This window comes from Schistocerca nitens, chromosome 9 (assembly GCF_023898315.1).
Source record: "Schistocerca nitens isolate TAMUIC-IGC-003100 chromosome 9, iqSchNite1.1, whole genome shotgun sequence".
Taxonomy (NCBI): Eukaryota; Metazoa; Arthropoda; class Insecta; order Orthoptera; family Acrididae; genus Schistocerca; species Schistocerca nitens.
Window position 1 is genome coordinate 101,600,402 of NC_064622.1, and position 21,819 is coordinate 101,622,220.

The following is a 21,819-nucleotide window of genomic DNA, read 5'->3' on the forward strand; positions in this document are numbered from 1 at the left end:
GCACCGCAACCCATGAAGAGACTGAAATAATGCATTATGAGACAATAGAAATTATTCAGATAATTCAGCAAGACGAAAATTTAGATGTGGTAGGGTTCTGAAGTTCAGAAAAGTATGAGAAGGAAAAATAGTAGCAGAATGAAAGGCGAAGCTGCCTGGTAGACTATGGCACAGAGTACAATTTAAGCATTGCTCATACGTGGCTTAAGGATTTTGAAAGAAAATCATATACGTAGAAGACACACGCAAAAGAAGATTTCATGCAGGTTATAAAAACGTGAGATGTAGATCTATAAGCCAGATTTTAAACTGTGAAACATTTCCAGCAATAGAAGCGAGGTCTCATGAATTCACAATTTATTCGTAATACGCCACGCTTGAGGTTGAGGCACATGCTACACCTGCCAAAAATGGTTTACTATCTTACAGTGCATGATAGGAACGGCTAAGCACGTGCATTAGTAAGCGAACAGGGCGCTTTCACAGTGACGACATCACGTGTGTGAGGTTCGAACACTCGTCGATATGCGTTCACACCCCCACCAACACACACACGAACGACGCTGCCTCGTAGACGGACAAGAGAATTCTGTCCCCAGATATGGCGCGGGCTAAATTTCTGCAAGTTAGGCTTACACAGTTACTAACTTAATCATCATCTTCAAGGTTCAGCCTAGATGGACTGTTTCATCTTAAAGGGAATTTGTCCTCTCATCCGGTGATAGGCTTTCCTATGTTCCGTGGCCATATTGACTTATACACCAGCAAGATCTCTGGAACTCTGTTATTGCCAACTTGTTCAATATTGTCATTCCATTTTCGTTTGCTGCCCCGTCTTCGATCATTTATATTTAAGATATCCCGTCCCTTCCTTATGCTGTTACTTTATTTTTTTTAGGGTTCCTTGCCTCAGACGCCAAAAACAGAACACTTATGGGATCCCTTTGTTTTCCGGTAGTCCGGCTGTTAAAAACTTTTTTTCCTGAGGAGCTGTTAAACTTATCAACTTGGAATTTACGTCACATACTGAGGCCTGCGGTCCCTTTCAGGTGGTAAAAATTGAACCTTCTAAGTCAATGCGATGAAAAGATACGGCCGTTTACTTCACATAATTTGATACTCGAAATCTCAGACATTAAAACTTACTTTCCATTGACCTAGAAACATGAAATTTAGCAAGAAGCAGGGTTTCACAGTACAAGCAAAGGAGAAAAAACGAAAATTTGGAATTTGTAATTATTCACACGAAAAAAATTTTTTGACATTTGTTATCTGATTGTCTGTCTGTCCGTTCGTCTGTTAAGACCGCTCTTTCTCAGGAAGGGGCAGACGTACCAAGCCGAAATTTACGTCACATACTAAGATGTGTGGTCCCTTGGCGGTGTAATAAGTGTAAGCTTCTAAGTAAGTGCAATCAAAAGATACGGGCATCTATGTCACATATTTTGATACCGGAAAACTCACTCATCAAAACCTACAAGGCACTTCCCATTATTCTAGAATCATCAAATTTGGTAAGAAACTAGTTATATGAAATAAAACTTTTTTGTCATTTGCTGTCCGACTGCTTGTCTCTCCGTCCGTGTATTAAGACTCGTCATCCTCAGGAACGGGTAGATGTGTCAGGTGGTAATTACGTCACATACTAAGGTATGTAGTCCCTTAGAGTTGTAATACATAAAAACCTCTAAGTTAGTGTACTCAAAAGGTACGACCATTTAAGTTACATATTTTGACACGCCGCAAACTCACTTATCAAAACTTATAACGTCCTTCCCTTCGACCTAGAACTGTGAAATTCGGCAAGAAGCATGGCTTTACAGTAGATGTAAAGGAAAAAATTAGAAAATTTTTGATTTGTAATTATATCACACGAAAAGAATATTTCTTTAACATTTGTTCGTCTGTTTGTCTATTCGTCTGTTAAGACCGCTTCCTCTCAGGAAGGGGTAGAAACATTTAGTTGAAATTTATGTCATACACTAAAGGTCCATGGTGCCTTGGCGGGCCGGTCGGAGTGGCTGCGCGGTTAGAGGCGCCATGTCACAGATTGCGCGGCGTCTCCCGCCGGAGGTTCGAGTCCTCCATCGGGCGTGGGTGTGTGGGTGTTGTTCTTAGCGTAAGTTAGTTTAAGTAGTGTGTAAGTCTAGGGACCGATGACCTCAGCAGTTTGGTCCCTTACAAATTCACTCACATTTTTGCCTTGGCTGTGTAAGAAACTTAAGCTTCTAAACCAGTGCAATCTAAAGATACAGCTATTTATGTCATACTAGTATCGCCACCTGTCGAAATTCGGACATTTGCATCGGTTGACCTGGTTTGTGAGAGCAAATTTCATGTATCTTAAAATGTCTGAAATTTTAGCCGCAGAACTGATCTGTGGCAAATGTTTCATTGCAGCTACACGTATTCTTGAAATAATTCTTTGATTTCTCTGTAATTGTTCGATCATTTGAACGGAGCCTTTGATACACTGCGTTGAAAAATAAATTTCGTGCTAACGGCGAAAAATTAAATGTAACCTTATAACAGACAACACAATGTGAACGCCGTTGTATCCGGTAATGCCATCTCACAAAATCTGCACTGTAAATTCATCAAACTGCAATTACTGTTCTCGGAATCATTTGTAATTATATTCAGTGCATCTTTAAATGTATCTTTCAGAACGTCAGTAGAATTATCGTTGCCAACATCTGCATTATTCCTATTACTTTCTCTACCCAAAAATTATCTCTCTCTAGCTCTTCGTCTTTCAGTCTGATCCGTTAATGCTCTTCTTCGAGGCATAGCCTAAAACAAATATAATTTCCGCATAGTAAGGGAAGTCAGAAGTCGTAGTTATTCAAAGTGTAGAAATTTAAAGTTAGGAACTTAACTTCAACTTTTATGGTAATGGCAGCAAAGAACTGCAAAGTTACTCTTATAGCAAAGTAAGCAAAATAACGACGCCAATAGACAACGTTATTACAGACTTCGTTAATACGATATGTTGATTTTCACTGCTGCCAAAATCGACCTAGCAGTTGTCGCATTCTAGCTGCCCGATATGCATGTTTTACTACAAAGCAACCATGTAAACATGAGAGCCTCTAGAATGCGATTGCACGACATGCTGTTACTTTCGTGTGTCATTTCTACTACAGCACTTGATCGCTTCTCAGGGCAGAGGTTGGTAGCTCTTCAATTTTCGATGTTCAGGTATTTGTGATTTTAATTTGTGATAGAGAATGAAACATCAGTGTCATGAATGTGAAAGCTTCTTCATCCTATTACCACGCTCAACGGGTATATACATATATATTTTTCTTTGTAGACATCTGACGCAAAGTACCTTTCGAATTATATAAGCATCATTGATCTATTGTACAATTCATATTAAAAATCGGTACTTCAGTTTTCGCCTTCACGTATTAATATTATGATACCTTGATATTCGCAAAGAAAAAGCACTCCATCATCAGGCCACAAGTGGCCCATCCGATCGCCGTGTCATCCTCAGCTGAGGATGCGGATAGGAGGGGCGTGTGGTCAGCACACCACTCTCCCTGTCGTTAAGATGGTTTTCTGTGACCGGAGCCGCTACTATTCGGTCGAGTAGCTCCTCAATTGGCATCACGAGGCTGAGTGCACCCCGAAAAATGGCAACAACGCATGGCGGCCCGGATGGTCACCCATTCAAGTGCCAGCCACGCCCGACAGCGCTTAACTTCAGTGAGCTGACAGGAACCGGTGTAACCACTGCGGCAAGGCCGTTGCTGATACCCGCAAATTCACTCATTAAAACCTGTATGGTGCGTCCCGGTGACCTACAATCACGAAATTTGGGGAAAAGCAAGGTTTCACAGTACAAGAAACGGAAAGAAATCGAAAACTGTCGTTTGTAATTATATCACAAGGTACAAATATTTCTTTTGTCACTTGTTAACTGTCGTAAAACTTGAAATTAAAACATTCTCGAAAGTCGTGGGATCTTCGGGACCGATATCTTCTCAGTATAAATGCCGATTTTTTTCTTTTTACCTGCGTGTAGCCTACTACAGATCTTCAGAGTCACATTTCAGCGGCTCCTAATATCCTCCTGTCTGCTCCGTTTATCGTCCAACTCTCGCTGCGACCTGTAACATGGGTACTGCCGTCACCTCACAGAACTGATTTGTGTTGATCTCTTAACTTCCTGCTTACTGTACCACACTGCTGTTGAGGTGGTCTTCAGTCTGAAGGTTGGTTTGATGGAGATCTGGACAGTAGTCCATCCTGTTCCAGTCTCATCATCTCTGGGGAACTACTGCAACCTGCATCCACCTGAATCTGCTTACTGTTCCCAATCCTTGGTCCCTATCTACAATTTTTACCTCACACACTTCCTTCAGTTATCAAGTTGACGTTTTAGAATGCCTCTCATCAATCTATCTCTTATTCAGTCAAGTTGTACTATCGATTTCTCCCCCCCCCCCCCCCCCCCCCTACAGTTCGACTCACCTAATCTTCAACATTACTCTATGGCATCACATTTCAAAAGCTTCTATTCTCTTCTTCTCTGAAGTTTATATCGTCCAAATGCCACTTCCATAAAAAAAGCCTTCAGTGAAGACTTCCCAACGCGTCAATTTATATCCGATGTTAACAAATTTCCCTTTTTCAGAAATACTTTTCTTGCTATTTCTACATTAAATTTTATATCGTCTCTATATCGATCGTCTTCAGTTTGTATGTGTTCATCTTATAAACCGTTCTCACAACACTGTCAATTCCGTTCAACTCCTTTCACAAGTCCTTTGCTTTCTGACAGAATTCCAGTGTCATCGGCAAACCTCAAAGATTTTATTTCTCCTCTCTCAACTTAAGTTCCATTTCTAAATATCTCCTTGGTTTTTTTACTGATTGCTGAATGTTCAAATTGAATTACATCTTGGAGAGACTACAACCCTGTCTCACTTCCTACACAACCAATGCTTCATTGCTTACTACAGGGTTAGCAACTCAGCTCTCGATGTTCATATAGGTACTTCTCTTTCCTCCAAAGGCTTTTTGTATTTCTACTCCAGGCATACCTGCTTAGCTAATCTGGACTTTTTATCTAATTTTTCTGTGTTCTTTATTCCGCTTTGCGTGCTTCACTTGCTGCTTTATTGATATTTTCTCCTTCTGTCAATTAAATTTACTATCTTGTGAGTCATCCAAGGGTTTCTACTGGGCCTCGTCTTCACTCTTTCGTCTATCAACCTTATCCATTCGACATCTACTATATTAATTTAACGAGCCATTCATTACCTAACGCTACCTTTAAACCTCTCAACAACCTCTTAATTTATTCAGACCCAAATAATTAATGCCCTACCTTTCATGAATTTTCTCACCTTTGATCTTCAGTGAATAACCAACAACTTACGGTCGGCGTCCACATCTACCGCTGGAAATGTTTTGTTTTCGAAATCTCTAGCTTACCTTTATGATATCTATCTGAAAATTTTTGTCGTGTCCATGTGTGTTCCACTTACACAGCCTTCTTCAGCCAAGTGTTAGCAAAGATTGATTTGTGCTCTGTGAGAAATGCTACTTCTTTGTTTCTCTGTTAATTCATTTCATCCAGTGCAGGTTCTCCTACTAACTTTCCCTTTCGTCCTTTGCCTATCATCGAATTACAGTTCACACCACAATTAAATTTTCATCTCCCCTAATTATCTGAATAATTTCTCTCATCTCGTCACACATTCTTTCAAGCTATTCTTCATTTCGGGGCTAATCGTGAGGTAAACGTGTACTATAGTAGTGGGTGTTCGCTACGATAATGGATTCACTATGCACAGAGCACAGTTTAATTATTGCTTACACTTGATTTAAGAATCATGAAAGAAGGGTGTATGTGTGAAGAGACCTGAGAACACTAGAATGTTTCAGACTGGTAAGAGAGTGATTTCTAAGTGTAAGACATTTCCAGGAGCAGATGTGGACTCAGAGAAGAGCAATATGGTACTGCGAGAATAATTTGACAGACCACTGAAATTCCTGAGTGGAGACAAGACCCCTGCAGTAAACGACATTGACTGACATCCTTGGCAGAATCTGGCATCACGAAACTATTCCCCCTGGCGCGCAAAGTACATAGGACAGGCGAAATACGCTCAGACGTAAAGAAGAATGTAATAAGTCCAGTTCCGTAGAAGGCAGATACTAATAGTTGCGAATACTATGGACACACCTGTTTAATGCGTCATGGTTCCAAAATATTGACACGAATTATTTGCAGAAGATTGCAGAAACATGTAGAAGTGAACTCTGTGAAAGATCAGTTTGGGTTCCGGAGAAATGTAGGAATTCGACAGGCAGTACTGATCCTACGTCTCATCTTAGAAGACAGGCTGATTTAGAGAAAAAAAACTAAAACTAAACTCCGCCCGAACAGATCATGAAGACCCAACGGAACCGACCGGCCGCCGTGTCATCCTCAGCCCACAGGCTCACTGGATGCGTATATGGAGGGACATGTGGTCAGCACACCGTTCTCCCGGCTGTATGTCGGTTTATGAGATCGGAGCCGCAACTTCTCAATCAAGTAGCTCCTCAGTTTGCCTCACAACGGCCGAGGGCACCCCGCTTGCCAACAGCGCTCGGCAGGCCAGATGGTCACCCATCCAAGTGCTAAACCAGCCCGACAGCGCCTAACTTCAGTGATCTGTCGAGAACCGATGTTACCCTTGCGGCAAGACCGTTGGCGTAGATGTAGAGAAATCTGTTGACACTGCTGACTATATAAGAGGCGATGAAAAAGTTTCCGTCTGAGGGCACTGCTGCAGCCAATATGCGACGTAGCTGACTCCGCTGGGGGTATATAAGCACCGAAACGTAGGCAAACGATTAGTGTGGCTTTCGTGTGTTTCTGACGTACGAGCGGTAAAGGTGGAAACGTGAACTACTGCGACGCTAGTACCGAATGCCTCCAAACAGGATAAACGTGTTGTTACCTTCTTCTCGTCTGTCGAAGGACAATTACGGACAGATATCCATCGAAGAACGGAGAAGATGTGTGGGGCAGCATGTCGGTCGAAAGCCACCGTGGAAGAATTGTGCGCTAGGGAGTGCTGCTTCGTGACAATCCACGGCCCGGTATCGCAAATATCGTAACGCAGAAGTTACGCCAACTCAAGTGGAAAACACTCGAGCACCGTTCCCTAAAGTCTTCCGATGCGATTATCACACCTTCGGTTCCTTAAAAAAGGTCTTGAACGGTCGGCGATTCCTGTCGGATGAGAATGTGCAGCAGGCGAGTACGGACTTACTTATTCAGCAGGAGACGATGTTTTGCCAACCGGGTATCTTCAACTTGTAGGATGATTGTCTCAGAGCTCAAGGCGATTTTGCCTGATTGGCATTCCGATTCATTATTGTACGGCCTTCGAATGGAACTTTTTAATCCCCCGTTATAGCACACTCTTTGAAATCTTGAAGGTATCTGGAGTAATATACAGGGAGCGGAGGGCTATTTAGAACCTGCACAGAGACCAGACTTCATTTATAAGAGTCGAAGGTGTTAGACTGCAGTCGAGCGTTTGGCATACCCCTGTAGTACTAACAAGATCTGGTGACCTATACAGTTAACAGACCGCTCCCCATAGGATCAAATCAAATATTAAGAGCTGTAAGTGACCTGTTTGTATGTTGGCAGCACTGTAGACTGTGTTAATATCGCCGACAGCGCTCTGCGCCCTCGGCAAGAGATTCTGTGGTCGTACGGACTAGCAGTTAGCGAGATTATACAGTAGCAAGGAAGTAGGCAAAATTCATACTTCTGCTTTTCCAATACTTCACTGTTTCATTGCCTGGATAGGCTGGTGACCATTAGTACATGTTATAAACCACTAAATGAACTTGGAAATGAGTTGTCCTAGATTCAGAATAACATTATTCATACTGCTTTTCTATCCAACCGGGCGCCCGGTTCCCGGGTTCGATTCCCGGCGGGGTCAGGGATTTTCTCTGCCTCGTGATGACTGGGTGTTGTGTGATGTCCTTAGGTTAGTTAGGTTTAGGTAGTTCTAAGTTCTAGGGGACTGATGACCATAGATGTTAAGTCCCATAGTGCTCAGAGCCATATCCAACCGGTGGGTAAGATCTTAGGAAAACAAGTGAATAGTCTGATTTACTTATCCATTAGACAAAAAACACTGTCAGATCCTGTAAAAAGGGTAACTCTATTGATTAGTTTTTCCTTTATTTGGAAACTAATCTAAATTTTAGTAAGAGGGTTTTGTTATTTAGGTAAAAGCACACTAAATTACAATAGTAGTGGTAGGGTTATAGCTGGACTCGCATTTGAGACGACGACGATTCAAACTCGCGTCCCGCAATCCCGATTTAGGTTTTCCGTGATTTCCTAAAAACACTTAAGGCAAATGCCGGAATAGCCTCTTCGAAAGGGCACGGCCGCTTTCCTTCTCTACTCCGAGCTTCTGCTCTGTCTCTAATGATCTAGTTGTCGACGGGACATTGAACACTAATGTCTTGAAACATCCTGAATGCCACCTTCTGCCTCTCTTACCTGAATGTGGGGCAGCGTCTCTGACAGCGCGCATCCGTTCTTCAGGGACGCTGCCTTTCGGCGAGGAACAGTTTTACGACCCGCTCGCCGTTGTACCCCTGCAGCCCTCACTGCCCCGCAGCTACACAGCGGACGCAGCTTGCAGTAAAAGATTACACATACCCATAACCGTGTAGTAATAAAATGACGAAGTACTTATTAGATTCGAAATCATTGGTGTTTGTTTCAGTTACATCCACACTTTCGTATGTAACAAGTAATTTGATTGACCTGGTAGTCTAATTCTAATAGTGGGTTGTAAATTAGGTTATGGAGCAGTTTCAAAGAAACAACCGCGTAACAACGGACATGAAAGACAAGCAGTAAAGGAGAAGGAAGTGAGACAGGATCGTAGCCTGTCCCCGGTGTTATTCAATTTCTACGTTCAGAAAGCAGTAAAAGAACCGAGGAGAAGGGATTTGTCAGGTTTTCTTGACGTGGTTGATTAATGGTGTGCTTCCGAATGTTGTATCGAGTTTTCGTTTCGATTTTGGGCACAATATTTAGAATATCGAAGCAAAGTCACTAGCATCTGGCAAGTTGAAACCAACGCGTCTCTGTCGGTATGTGGATGACACTTTGTGGTGTGGAGTCGAAAACCTTCAAGAATTCCTGGAGCATTTAAACTGCATATACGGTAATGTAAAATTCATGCTTGAACTTTCCTGAGCGTATTAGTTAAGAGAAGAACGAACAGCTACTTTGGTCACAGGAAACCTACGCACACTGACCTCTGTCTCCACACCACAAGCCATCACAACTGGTCATTGAGCATATCGGTGTTAAATACTTTGGTCCATAGTGTTCAAACACTTTCAGACGAGAATTACCTAGCTGAAGAATTACAGCACACGCAGTTAGTATTCCGAAGGAACGGGTGCTCAAAGTGAACGGACGATGCAATCAAAACCAAGAATTTTATGTATATAAACTGAAGTGGTGAGTGAAAATTTATACCAAGGCCGGGAATCGAAGCCGGGTCTCCTGTCTACTAGCCAGGTGCGTTAGCCACTAAGCCACCTTACCAGAGCGGTTCACACAACTGCACGTCTCCCTCCTCGATCCATATTCTCACTGGCGCCACAGTGTACTTTAAATTCCCCCTTACACACGAACAGAACTGCCGAGGCTCTTCATGTTCTGCTGTTCCAGAAGACTTGCTCGCCAACGCACCTACCTTGTAAACATGTGACCTGCGTTCAATTCACGGCCTAGGTACAAATTTTCAGTTGCCATTTCAGCCTATACACATAAAATCATATTAATCATATCTACACGAGACCAGTAGTGTCTCTGAAATTGCGTCACTTCATTTGTAAAACCAAGAATGCCGGAAAAAGGGTTGAGATTGAGACCAAGGAAGACAAGCCAAATATCTCTTATCTGTCAAGCTGGATCAAAATCCAGAAAGATCGTTAGACTCCTAGGGAAACATGGCATCCAGTGCATTTCAATCCTTTCAACTGAGATAAAAAGTGTTCTTTGTAATGTTAAAGACGATCTAGGTCTCCGGAAGCTGAGAGAGTATCGAATTCTGTGCATCTGTGGCATGTTTTACGTGCGACACACTATCAGAAAAGTCGAGGACAGATGCAAGGGACATGAGCGACACACCCGACTGCAACAACCAAGCAAATAAGCTGTCTCCTGGGCACTGCCTTCACCACAGTCACTAAATGAAATACGATGTGGCCAGAATCGTGGTGTAAACGACTGGTTTCCGGGACAGCACAGTTAAGGAGGCTATCGAAATAAAGATGATAGAAAACCTAACAAACAAGGACTGGCGTTTCAGTTCAAATAAAGCTTGCGTTCCAGCTCTCAATTTATTAAAATCTCACCGGCCCTCACATCCACCAGAGCAGGAAAACCCCGAGAGAATGTACGTTTCACGTAATATCAGTGAGAGCTCTGAAAAAAAAAAAAAAAACAACGGCAAAACAAGGGCTTTTGATAAAATATCGATATATCAATATTTTTTCATATATTTGTAAATAAATATCTCAGAGATATTTTTTCCCCCAATGTATCAATATGTTGTTGATGTTGTTGTCTTCAGTCCTGAGACTGGTTTGATGCAGCTCTCCATGCTACTCTATCCTGTGCAAGCCTCTTCATCTCCCAGTACTTACAGCAACCTACATCCTTCTGAATCTGCTTAGTGTATTCATCTTTTGGTCTCCCTCTACGATTTTTACCCTCCACGCTGCCCTCCAATGCTAAATTTGTGATCCCCTCATGCCTCAGAACATGTCCTACCCACCGGTCCCTTCTTCTTGTCAAATTTTGGCACAAACTCCTCTTCTCCCCAATTCTATTCTATATCTCCTCATTAGTTATGTGATCTACCCATCTAATCTTAAGCATTCTTCTGTAGCACCACATTTCGAATGCTTCTATTCTCCTCCGCATCACCCGACTTAATTCGACTACATTCCATTATCCTCGTTTTGCTTTTGTTGATGTTCATCTTATATCCTCCTTTCAAGACACTGTCCATTCCGTTCAAGCGATCTTCCAAGTCCTTTGCTGTCCCTGACAGAATTAGAATGTAGTCGGCGAACCTCAACATTTTTATTTCTTCTCCACAGATTGAATAACATCGGGGGGAGGTTACAACCCTGTCTCACTCCCTTCCCAACCGCTGCTTCCCTTTCATGCCCCTCGACTCTTATAACTGCCATCTGGTTTCTGTGCAAATTGTAAATAGCCTTTCGCTCCCTGCCATCTTTAGAATTTGAAAGAGAGTATTCTAGTCAACATTGTCGAAAGCTTTCTCTAAGTCTACAAATGCTAGAAACGTAGGTTTGCCTTTCCTTAATCTAGCTTCTAAGATAATTCGTAGGGTCAGTATTGCCTCACGTGTTCCAACATTTCTACGGAATCCAAACTGATCTTCCCCGAGGTCGGCTTCTACCAGTTTTTCTATTCGTCTGTAAAGAATTCGTGTTAGTATTTTGCAGCTGTGACTTATTAAACTGATAGTTTGGTAATTTTCACATCTGTCAACACCTGCTTTCTTTGGGATTGGAATTATTATATTCTTCTTGAAGTCTGAGGGTATTTCGCCTGTCTCATACATCTTGCTCACCAGATGGTAGAGTTTTGTCAGGACTGGCACTCCTAAGGCCGTCAGTAGTTCCAATGGAATGTTATCTACTCCCGGGGCCTTGTTTCGACTCATGTCTACAGTGCTCTGTCAAACTCTTCACGCAGTATCGTATCTCCCATTTCATCTTCATCTACATCCTCTTCAATTTCCATAATATTGTCCTCAAGTACATCGCCCTTGTATAGACCCTCTATATACTCCTTCCACCTTTCTGCTTTCCTTTCTTTGCTTAGAACTGGGTTTCCATCTGAGCTCTTGATATTCATACAAGTGGCTCCCTTTTCTCCAAAGGTATCAATATATAGATATGAAAATGGCAATATCGAATGCCGATATTTTGATTGTAAATTATTTTTTTCTCACAATTTTCGGTAATTATTTGAAATTGTTCTTTTGAAATTGTAGTAGAACGTAACTTTACTTTCATTGTGTGAAGAGTCTTACTACTTTTTGAGCTTTCATCACTTTCAACCTTTCTCTTTGACTGCGTGAAGCAAATATATGTGGCACAAAAGAAGTAGTCCGGTTACTCTGGTGGGTGGCGGTGTGAATGGAATAACGAGATTTCCGATTTGAAGAAACAGCACACCAGCTACGTTAAAAAAGCAATTATTAATGCTGCTACTGTGCTATTTCTTGACATTGCCATTCTTCTAAACCAGTTGCTAAAAATGATGAACAAAAAATATAAATCACAAGACTGGTCTTTACGGTGGACGCAGACGCGTGAGGGGAAAGGCTGACGTAATCGGTGCTCGGCCCTGCCAACAGAAACTGCAACGTCCAGCTTCGCCAGACATGAAGAGGGACAAATAGTATTAAGAGTAAATGATACATTGGTGACAGATGTGTATAGTGTTGCAGAACTTTTTAACAAACATTTCATGACTGTTATTGAAAAGATGGAGTTGTCAGGTTCTGTAGGTGCTGCTATGGAATACCTCATACCAGACATTTCAAGTAATTTCCATAATATGAATTTGACCCTCACTACCCCAGCAGAAATAATGTCCATCATAAAATCTTTAAAATCAAAAACATCTAGTGGCCAACTCCTTCTACATCAGTTGGTTCTACTGAGAAATCCATCAACAGAGTAGAAGGAGTATAATTTCAGTGCAGTAATGCGTTCATTGTAAATAAGTGTGTGTGTGTGTGTGTGTGTGTGTGTGTGTGTGTGTGTGTGTGTGTGTGTGTGTGTGTAAGTACAATCTAACTTCTGCACCATTTCAGTGCAGTAATGTGTTCATTGAAATAAGTATTATAGTAGTTGTATTACACGTTTATTACCTTATAAATAAATAAAAAAACCTTTTTATTTTAAATTCAGTGCATTAGTATTTATAAAATGATTCTTTCATATAGTGTTCATTAAAAAATGACGATCATCCCACTTGGGAACTGCGGAATGTTACATTAGCTTATGTGTTTGGGTTGTAAATATTTGTCATGTATTGTTGTTTTTCTGACATATTCAACATCCTGGAGGACCTCCTCACCTCGGATCAATTGGAATGAAAGTAAATCTAATCTAATCTAATCTAATCATGCAATTTTGACCCTACATCTACTAGGTCGATGGCTTCGGGAAATGAAAAAACAGGAAAGTCGACATGCAGTGTTCCGCACAAACCGATATGTAATGAAACCGAACGACGGTTCCATCGGACGCATTTTATTGTGCCACTTACATGTAATTACCATTGATAGCAAAGTGGTTATCATCAAGCGTGAACGTGCATCGTTTTCCCATCAGATGTTGATCTTAGGCAGGCTGCTAGCTTGTTAATGTACAGAATATCTAGTTATAAATCAACACTTAAATATACAGCACTAAAACCGGCAGTGTGTTTACAATGTGCAGCATATACCTTTATACGCACCTACGTCGGTATTCGTTCCGTCGATATATCGATACTTTTTTCGAAATATCGAGAGCCGCTAATGATACTTATTTAAATACTAATATACCAGATTCACGATATTTTCAAAAATATCAACAGTCCTGGAGGGGAGCATGGAGAATCTATGTCTGCTATTAACAGCGGTGCGACGGCAGCAGTAGTTCACAGTCCGATTGAAGTCCAGACAAGAAGTACATACATCACCGCCAAACTCGTTGGTCGTGGAAATATTGTGCGTAAAATGAAAACAATAACGCGTCAGAACGCCCAGAAGTAGGCCTCTCAAACAGGGAGAAATTTTAAGAGGAAATTAAAGTTCAGGGAGAAGAAATAAAGTCTAGGAGGCCTGCCGATGACAGAGAAATTATGTGAGAGATGGAAGAGGAGTTGAAAGAAATGGATAGTGTCTTGAAAAGAGATTGAAAGGTGGTCTCTTTACCAAAAACTGCTTTCAGACAACGCACACCCTCACTATCCGTTAAGTCACCTGTTGACTCACAGGCTATCAGTCACCAGCTGTTTCTGTCTGCAGAAGCGGTACATCTTTGACAGACACGAAAGGGCGGGTTTCTCTCGCCAGAGTTTTGATTCATGTCGGCCAATCACAGTGCCGAGCACGCGTAGATCGGTTGGTCGTCTCGAGAAATTTGAAGCACACAAACTATTTCGTCTCACATCTCGACCTGGGCAGCACACCGGAACAGAACTAGTTCACACTCTTGTCTCGTGTATTCGATATGGGCGCAATTTTCTGCAGAATTGTGAAAGTGCAACAAGACTCGAATATTCGGCTCAAAATGGCTCTGAGCACTATGCGACTTAACTTCGGAGGTCATCAGTCGCCTAGAACTTAGAACTAATTCAGCCTAACTAACCTATGGACATCACACACATCCATGCCCGAGGCAGGACTCGAACCTGCGACCGTAGCGGTCGCTCGGCTCCAGACTGCAGCGCCTAGAACCGCACGGCCACTCCGACCGGCTTTGAATACTCGGGTTGAATCCACTTGATTGTAATCGCGATAGTGTTAAAGTCAGGAATTATTGTGTTGAAACTTTCTGGCAGATTAAACAGTGTTCTGGACCGAGACTCGATCGAGCTCGGAACCTTTGCCTTTCGCGGGCAAGTGCTCTACCATCTGAGCTACCCAAGCACGACTCACGCCCCGTCCTCACAACTTTACTTCCGCCAGTACCCCGTCCCCTACCTTCCAAACTTCACAGAAGCTCTCCAGCGAACCCTACAGAACTAGCACTCCTGGAAGGAAGGATACTGTGGAGGCATGATCCTTCATATCAGCGCACACTCCGCTGCAGAGTGAAAATTTCATTCTGGAAGCATCCCCCAGGCTGTGGCAAGCCATGTTTCCGCAATATCCTTTCTTCCAGAAGTGCTAGTCGTAAGAGGTTCGCAGGAGAGCTTCTGTGAAGTTCGGAAAGTAGGAGACGAGATACTGGCGGAAGTAAAGCTGTGAGGACGGGGCGTGAGTCGTGCTTGAGTAGCTCAGACGGTTGCCGGAATGGTAGCTCCGCGTGTTCGGTCAGAGGTTAGGCTGCCCTCTGTAGTAAAAAAACTGAGTGAACGGATCAACGAAGAACCTGAACGGCTGACATCGGACGTCCGCCCCGAACAAATTCAACGCACAATGTAGAACGAAATGAGATAGAAATAAAGACGGTAGAGCACTTGCCCGCGAAAGGCAAGGGTCCCAACTTCGAGTCTCGGTCCGGCACACAGTTTAAATCTGCCAGGAAGTTTCATATCAATGCACACTCCGCTGCAGAGTGAAAATTTGATTCTGGTGTCATTGTGTTCCTTTTCCCGTTTCCTTTTGTATGATGACTTGCCACAGATAATGTTGTGTCATTGATCCCATTCCAAATTTCTTCAGGAAACGTGCTGATCGTTACCCGCCTCTGCGTTAATCATCTTTAAATTCAAGTGACTTTCAAACATATTCTCTCACACGCAAGGTTGTTTTTAAACATTACGTAAAAATAATTTAACGTAATTTTATGCCACGATGTTCGGAAGGGATACTAAATATTCTGATTCGATATTTGTCTAAAAGCGTAGCTGTTGACTCTTTGTATTAGACGTGTTCAAGTATTACACTGAATTTTTCACCCATTTTGGCTGCGTGAATTCTTTATCTGACACCTTTCCTTTGTACACAAATTCTACCATGTGTACGTTACCTGTTTGAATACTTCATATTTGTCTCATACAAAACGTGACCCATATACCGGGTGATAAAAAAGTCAATATAAATTTGAAAACTTAATAAACCACGGAATAATGTAGATAGAGAGGTAAAAATTGACACACATACTTGGAATGACATGGGGTTTTATTAGAACAAAATAAAAAAAAACAAAGTTCACAAAATGTCCGACAGATGGCGCTGGACAGCAAAACGTAAGTGACTGCGCATGACAATCGTGTTACAGAATCGCATCATCCCCAGCCTGGCTGATAAACACCTGCTGGAACGTACGATGTTTATGCAGGATGGCGCTCCACCCCATATTGCTAGACGCGTGAAAAATCTCTTGCGCGCGTCGTTTGGTGATGATCGTGTGCTCAGCCACCACTTTCGTCATGCTTGACCTCCCAGGTCCCCAGACCTGGCTTTGGGGTTACCTGAAGTCGCAAGTGTATAGTGATCGACCGACATCTCTAGGGATGCTGAAAGACAACATCCGACGCCAATGCCTCGCCATAACTCCGGACACGCTTTACAGTGCTGTTCATAACATTATTCCTCGACTACAGCTATTGTTGAGGAATGATGGTGGACGTATTGAGCATTTCCTGTAAAGAACATCATCTTTGCTTTGTCTTACTTTGTTATGCTAATTATTGCTATTCTGATCAGATGAAGCGCCATCTGTCGGACATTTTTTGAACGTTTGTATTTTTTTGGTTCTAATAAAACCCCATGACATTCCAAGCATGTGTGTCAATTTGTACCTCTCTATCTACATTATTCCGTGATTTATTCAGTTTTCACACTTATACTGACTTTTTGATCACCCGGTACTTCTACTGCGATCTGCTGAGGGTTACCCTACTCATGCTTGTAGTGTCTGCATCTATCTTCCGTAAGAAATTTTCAACAATCGAAGTAAAGCGACGCTGATGCAGTACATCGAGGTTCGACGGTTTCTTTCACAGCGTAAGGTTTCTATTTTTTAGGTTCTTAGGTAGTGTGGGCAACCGATCACAAAAACATTATCCTCCACGGACTAAGCCCATAATAGCCCGCCCGGCTAGCCGCGCTGTCTAACGCGCTGCTTCCCGAGCGGGAAGGCATGCCAGTCTGCGGCACGAATCTGCCCGGCGGATTAGTGTCGAGGTCCGGTGTGCCGGCCAGCCTGTGGATGGTTTTTAAGGCGGTTTTCCATCTGCGTCGGCGAATGCGGGCTGGTTCCCCTTACTCTGCCTCAGTTACATTATGTCGGCGATTGCTGCGCAAACACTGTCTCCACGTACGTGTACACCATAGTTACTCTACCACGCAAACATTTGGGGTTACAATACCCCTGGGTTCGGTGTGGGGAGGAAGTGGGGTGAGTGGACTGTTTTAGTCTGTTGTGGGGTTGTGAACCACTGAGGGCTACGGCGGGACGAAGCCTCTCCGTCGTTTCTAGGTCCCCGGTAAAATACACAAGCCCATAATATGTGTGGTCTTAACACACTTTGAGGCCATGTAGTATAAGATTTTCATTCACTGTTGCACTTCAGTGCTCAGTTTTGTTAATTCCGAGTAACCTGCTCTTCCCTCCTTCCCCCACCCCCTCCCCCATTTTTTCTTTGCCTTTTGCGTAAGGTTTGCCATCTCTAAACTCCATCTTCGAAGTCAGGTTGGGTTACTAATGGGTCATATTCAGAGTCTGGGGCTATATTTCAGGGAAGGGGCCAGATTCATAATCTTGAATGAACGCTCATGTATAGTTTAAAATGGAGTGTCGCGATTTCAAGACCTTAAGATGATCATCAACAAAATGAAAACAAGGGTAATGGAATGCAGTGGAATTAAATGAGGCTACGCTGAGAGAATTACATTAGCAAATGAGCAGTGGGATAACTGATGTTAGTCGAATGAGAGAAGATATAATACGTAGATTGGAAATAGTAAGAAAAGCGTTTCTGAAATAGGGAAATTTGCTAACATGGAATATAAATTTAGGTGTTACAAAGTCTGTTCTTTCATCATGCAGTCTGGAACCGCAAGACCGCTACGGTCGCAGGTTCGAATCCTGCCTCCCGCATGGATGTTTGTGATGTCCATAGGTTAGTTAGGTTTAACTAGTTCTAAGTTCTAGGGGACTAATGACCTCAGACGTTGAATCCCATAGTGCTCAGAGCCATTTGAACCATTGAACCATTTCATCATGCATATATGTTTGAGCACTGTTTAAGATTCGACACAGTTGTTTAATGTTTCCGTAATAAATCACTAGACGTCCACGGACAAGGTGGAACTCTTGATGAGTATTTTCAGCATTTCGCGGCCCTGTCAGCAGCTGTATAAATATTAATTTTAATAATCAACAGCCTCAGTTGCACCGTTTACCTAGAATTTACCTAGGTTTCAGTCGGGATAACCCAACCTTCTTCAGAATAACAGTAACTACCGTTTGTCCATTGAATTACGTCACTCACTTAACAAATGGTGGGAGCAACGGATTTCGAAGCCATCGTTGTTTGCGTTCTCTCACAGTGAAACCTCCGTAGCTTCATAAACAATCAACAGGTGGCGCATTCTTGCCACCCTTGTGCTGAGCTGCATCACTCAAGTGCGAACAAACGCCTCTTACGTTTCAAATACACCTCGTATGCATTCAGATTTCAGCAGGTGGCAACTGTTTATGTTGTGGTACTGGCAGCCAAAACAAACCACTATTAATTGTAGGGACACATATTCCGATTCTGAACGCTGTGGACGTCTTCTTCTTCTTCTTCTTCTTCTCCTTCTTCCTAGCTTTATCCCGTGTCTCCACGGAGTCTGCGTGTTATTTCGGATTTGTCATTCTAAGCGGATGGCCGGGTGCCCTTCCTGACGCCACCACTTCCCCCGGGACGGAATTCGTGCACTCCATCTGTGAGCGTCTAGTACCATCTCACGTGAAACTGTGAGAATGTGTTCCATACTTCTTGTGGGTGGTATAACTAATGCAGAATGTGGGTGCCAGGCCGGCTTTCACGTAGTCAGGTGTGGGAAACCGCCTAAAAACACTTAAATGCTGGCCGGTACACCGGTCTTCGTCGTAAATCCCCAGGGCGGACTTGGTCAGGGGCAGACACACTTCCTCACATCCCGGAAGCGAACGCTTTAACGCGCTCGACTATCTGGCCGGGTAGCGATACAGACATGTTATTCTTCCCATCAATATCTGCTTACGATACACTGCGTCCCAGCGGAGCGTGTGAAGCGCTGCAGTTTCTTGCAGATGTGTACTCGCTGAAGGAACTGCGGCCATTACGTCACTGCGGGGAGTGCAACGCGATACTCCGAGGACAGCGATGTGCGACAGCGGCAAGAAATGAGGATATTTGTGACTGCAAGGACGCTACACAACCAGCTCTGACAGACACACTGCGTCTTTCGCCTAAGTAGAGCCATAGGGCCTGAAGCAAGGTGTGACTCCCCGGGCAGCCGCCCTAAGCGGTCGTGGATGTCTGCTGAAGACCAACTCCGAGAATTCTGTCCCCAAATCCTTCTTAAGTAATAGAACCCAGTACGTTGTCCTCGATGGTGAGCGTTCATCGGAGGTGAGGGTATCATCTGGAGTGCCCCAGGGAAGTGTGGTAGGTCCGCTGTTGTTTTCTATCTTCATAAATGATCTTTTGGATAGGGTGGATAGCAATGTGCGGCTGTTTGCTAATGATGCTGTGGTGTGCGAGAAGGTGTCGTCGTTGAGTGACTGTAGGAGGATACGAGATGACTTCGACAGGATTTGTGATTGGTGTAAAGAATGGCAGCTAACTCTAAATATAGATAAACGTAAATTAATGTAGATGAATAGGAAAAAGAATCCTGTAATGTTTGAATACTCCATTAGTAGTGTAGCGCTTGACACAGGCACGTCGATTAAGTATTTGGGCGTAACATTGCAGAGCGATATGAAGTGAAATGGTTCAAATGGCTCTGAGCACTATGGGACTTAACTTCTGTGGTCATCAGTCCCCTAGAACTTAGAACTACTTAAACCTAACTAACCTAAGGACATCACACACATCCATGCCCGAGGCAGGATTCGAACCTGCGACCGTAGCAGTCGCGCAGTTCCAAACTGAAGCGCCTAGAACCGCCCGGCCACCGCGGCCGGCGATATGAAGTGAGACAAGCATGTAATGGCAGTTGTGGGGAAGGCGGATAGTCGTCTTCGGTTCATTGGTAGAATTTTGGGAAGATGTGGTTCATCTGTAAGGGAGACCGCTTATAAAACACTAATATGACCTATTCTTGAGTACTGCTCGAGCGTTTGGGATCCCTATCAGGTCGGATTGAGGGAGAACATAGAAGCAATTCAGAGGCGGGCTGCTAGATTTGTTACTGGTAGGTTTGATCATCACGCGAATGTTACGGAAATGCTTCAGGAACTCGGGTGGGAGTCTCTAGAGGAAAGGAGGCGTTCTATTCGTGAATCGCTACTGAGGAAATTTAGAGAACCAGCATTTGAGGCTGACTGCAGTACAATTTTACTGCCGCCAACTTACATTTCGCGGAAAGACCACAAAGATAAGATAAGAGATATTAAGGCTCGTACAGAGGCATATAGGCAGTCATTTTTCCCTCATTCTGTTTGGGAGTGGAACAGGGAGAGAAGATGCTAGTTGTGGTACGAGGTACCCTCCGCCACGCACCGTACGGTGGATTGCGCAGTATGTATGTAGATGTAGATGAAGCAGTCATCACACGGACTGCGCTCCTCACCGTAGTTTGCGACCACGGCGGCAGTTGCCGGCTATTTGGGACCCGTAAAAAAAGTTTTTTTTAAATTAAAATGCCGCATTACCTCTGTTCAAACGCACATTTCCTCCCTTTTCCATACACTAGACTTAGTCTCTCTGTAGTATACATAAATAAGAGGTTCAGCACCGATGAACACGGTACAAAACAAAACAAAACAAAACAAAGTTTTATCTCCGGCTACTAAGGAAATCAGCTTTTAAAACTTCCATTGCAAATAGAGCGATAAAAATTCACAACACTCTTTCGAATAAGTTAAAAATTCTTTCAACATTTTCATTTTCAGTAAAATTCTAAGAGCATTCTTGCTACAGCACTTTTTCTATCCAGTAGCACCATTTTTAAAACGCGAAATACAAGATGCTTGAAATGAAAAAATAAAACATCTCCTGCTCCCAGAAGTCAGTGCTCTCTTGTAGATTAACCCAAAACATCATTTATTTACCACAATACTGAAATTTACTGCCGGCCGCGATGGTCTAGCGGTTCTGGCGCTGCAGTCCGGAACCGCGGGACTGCTACGGTCGTAGGTTCGAATCCTGCCTCGGGCATGGGTGTGTGTGATGTCCTTAGGTTAGTTAGGTTTAAGTAGTTCTAAGTTCTAGGGGACTTATGACCTAAGATGTTGAGTCCCATAGTGCTCAGAGCCATTTGAACCATTTTTTTTTTTGAAATTTACTTTCATGTTATTGTAAATTACGTTAAAGTAAAATTCTCCTGTTATACGATATTTAAAGACGCGAGCAATTCGAAAGTTTCGCATACACATTTTGCCGCCTCATGAAAGCACAAGCTTAGAGCGATTGGACTCATCCTCATTATACACTACTGGAAATTAAAACTGCTACACCAAGAAGAAATGCAGGTGATAAGCGGTTATTCATTGGACAAATATATTATACTAGAACTGACATGTGATTACATTTTCACGCAATTTGGGTGCATAGATCCTGAGAAATCAGTACCCAGAACAACCACCCCTGGCCGTAATAATGGCCTTGATACGCCTGGGCATTGAGTCAAACAGAGATTGGATGGCGTGTACAGGTACAGCTGCCCATGCAGCTTCAACATGATACCACAGTTCATCAAGAGTAGTGACTGGTGTATTGTGACGAGCCAGTTGCTCGTCCACCATTGACGTTTTATTTGGTGAGAGATCTGGAGAATGTGCTGGCCAGGGCAGCAGTCGAACATTTTCCGTATCCAGAAAGGCCCGTACAGGACCTGCAACATACGGTCG